The sequence below is a fragment of the Lipotes vexillifer genome, unplaced genomic scaffold, assembly GCF_000442215.2.
Source record: "Lipotes vexillifer unplaced genomic scaffold, Lipotes_vexillifer_v1.1 scaffold39, whole genome shotgun sequence".
Taxonomy (NCBI): Eukaryota; Metazoa; Chordata; class Mammalia; order Artiodactyla; family Lipotidae; genus Lipotes; species Lipotes vexillifer.
The window spans coordinates 4,207,324-4,210,215 of record NW_006787038.1 but is presented as its reverse complement, the minus strand read 5'-3'; the positions used below and the strand labels follow the sequence as shown (position 1 = coordinate 4,210,215).

The 2,892-nt window shown below is 44.7% G+C and overlaps 1 protein-coding gene and 1 pseudogene across 1 annotated transcript in view; one reads left to right on the top strand and one right to left on the bottom strand.

The window, feature by feature from the left end:
• The window catches only part of SPTLC2 (serine palmitoyltransferase long chain base subunit 2), a 112,254-nt gene that overhangs the window by 70,829 nt on the left and 38,533 nt on the right, over positions 1-2,892 (top strand). The window lies entirely within an intron of this gene.
• LOC103070113 (small ubiquitin-related modifier 1 pseudogene) lies at positions 577-2,099 on the bottom strand (annotated as a pseudogene).

Here is a 2,892-nt window from a genome sequence, read left to right as displayed (position 1 = left end):
CGTTGTGGAGCACAGGCTCCGGACGCGCAGGCTCAGCGGCCATGGCTCACGGGCCCAGCTGCTCCGCGGCACGTGGGATCCTCCCGGACCGGGGCACGAACCCGTGTCCCCTGCATCGGCAGGCGGACTCCCAACCACTGCGCCACCAGCGAAGCCCCCTATACTCTTTTTTTTAAATGTTCAATACTAATCAGTTTTGTGAAATTCTTACTTATTGCCTTGCCTTCTGCCTCTGAAACTAGTTTAATTCCAAGCCTCGCCTTCGCCAGTGATTGCTGTATTTGCTAACCCTCTTCATCTGTCCGTGGGTGCTTGACCACAGTATGCATATTTCCTCATCCCTTCCTTTCTGTCTAAAAGTAGCTTGTAATATGTTCCAGTACCAAAGGAGGACAGTAGGACAGTCTGGACAAATTAAGCCTTTCTGTCCTAATTGTGAGCTGGCACCCTTTAAAACTCAGTTCCTTAATTTTTCAGAGGCACTTGGCCTCTTTTCTTCCTTTTGTTTAGGGCCCTGTTTCTGGCTCTGCATTAGCAACCATTTAAAAAAATTCTTGATTATATTGAATCAACAACTTAAAGCCTTGGCCCCTGCTGCTTGTTGCACATCCTGTGGCAGTCCTCAGGAAATCCTAGTTTGGGGCATTAAAACTAATTAAAGGATTAAACTACTACTAGGGAGAGGGTGATAAACAAGTGCTTGTGACAGGAATTCACTGTGCAGTGCTTGGTGTTAAAGAGCTGCTCTAGCTGTTGAGGAGAGAAATAGCAGTAGTAATAATGGGAGAGTAGATTCAAATACTTGTATGCATTCTTGTAGGGAGATAAAGAACCAAAGGGCTGCTTTAGAACAGTATCCCTAGGGTAGGGAGGGGCAGGCTGTCTCCTTTGATGTTCATTAACTTAACAATTGCCCAAGCTGAGCACTTTGATATTTGTTGACAGTCTAGCAAAACAGGGGCTGCGTCTAGAAGATGGTAAACCTAGTTCCCACTCATTTTGCTTCAGTGTTCCAAAGTTACTGAACTCTTGCTTCCTGAAAATCCCTTATAAATATCCCTTTTACAAGACTGTTCACTGGAGCAGAAAGGTACATTTATTTTCCTGTTACCTAGAACTCTTAAGAGCCTAACGGGAAGATTTTCTAGTGCCACTTAATTGGGACTTAAGTGTTATTAAAGTCAGTCTGCCCTGCCTTTTAGCTAATATTTCTTTTACTTTTGTTTTAGGTAACATTTTAATTTTAACTTTATTTATTTAATAAATTTATTTATTTTTACTTTTGGCTGCATTGGTTCTTCGTTACTGTGCACGGGCTTTCTCTAGTTGCGGCTAGCGGGGGCTACTCTGTTGCAGTGGGCGGGCTTCTCATTGTGGTGGCTTCTCTTGTTGCGCAGCATGGGCTCTAGGTGTGCGGGCTTCAGTAGTTGTGTCACGTGGGCTCAGTAGTTGTGGCTTGCAGGCTCTAGAGTGCAGGCTCAGTAGTTGTGGTATTTATTTATTTATTTATTTATTTATTCATTCATTCATTCATTCATTCATTCATTTATTTGCGGTACGCGGGCCTCTCACTGTCGGGGCCTCTCCCGTTGCGGAGCACAGGCTCCGGACGCACAGGCTCAGCGGCCATGGCTCACGGGCCCAGCCGCTCCGCGGCATGTGGGATTCTCCCGGACTGGGGCACAAACCCGTGTCCCCTGCATCGGCAGGCGGACTCTCAACCACTGCGCCACCAGGGAAGCCCAGAACTATTTTTAAAAATAAAAAAAGGATTGAGGGAGAAGAATAAAGAAATCTAAACCATTGAAAGCCCCCGTTTGTTTCTGATAAACTTCAATCACATCTTCTTCCTCCATTTCCAGTTCTTTTGGAGTGTGAGTATCAGCAATTCTCTGACCTTCAAAGAGAAACCTGAGTGAATTCATGGGAACTCCCTGTCTTTGACAGTATGATTCTTTGAGGTTCTTGTGATGCATCATCATTTTCACCTTGCAGTGAATCTCACTGCTATCCTGTCTGATGACTTTGAGTTTAGTGTTCTCTCCTTCCTTTTTATCCCCCAAGTCCTCAGTTGAAGGTTTTGCCTCCGGGTCAGACATGGTGACAGTGGCTTCCCCCAGGGTCTCCACCCAGCAGTGGCCTCGGGTAGGCAGAAGCTTGCTCTAGGATTTACAAATCCATCTCTTCCCCACAACACAACACTGTGGCTGGAGGGACTTCTTCTATGCCTCCTACTTGTTCAGTTTTTAATTATTTAGGAAGCCTGCCTGCTCTTGTGGGGATGTATAGAGAGCATGGCTACAAGATTTTTTATTCTAAGATATTTGCTGCTATATGTGATTTTGAGTAATGTCTCCCATTCAGTTTTTCCTGAACAACACCCCGTCAGTGACAGGGTGCTCTGTGCCCGGGTCCTAGAGAGCTGTTTGTTTTTGCAGTTGATAAAGGATAAAAGAAGTACTTGGTCATTTTTATATTTGAGGCAGGGAGTGGTTCTTATCTCTTCTTTATAACCAGAACCATTTCAGTGAGGTACAGTAATTCCATGGGTTAGTGTTCTTCCCGATTCTAGGCTTATACTGCAGATGATAGTACCGGGGGTTGTGGCCATTTGCAGAGAGAAGTAGAAAAGAAAGGAGAAGATAAGTGGCTCTGACAGCAGTTAGAGATTGTTCTGAACTTCTAAGTAAAAGTATGGCCATTATTCAAGAAAATGTTCTGTTAAGTATCATCTAAGCCCCATTGGACCTGGAATAACTTGGTCAAATGAATAGATTGCTGTCTCTTGGAGAGGGTTCCACGCTTTCTAAGGCATCAGTGCTAAAATCATCATCATAAAGCATTTGCTGGGCTTTCCTTGTGCAGTATTTTTACAGGGAGGTAGAGGGAAAG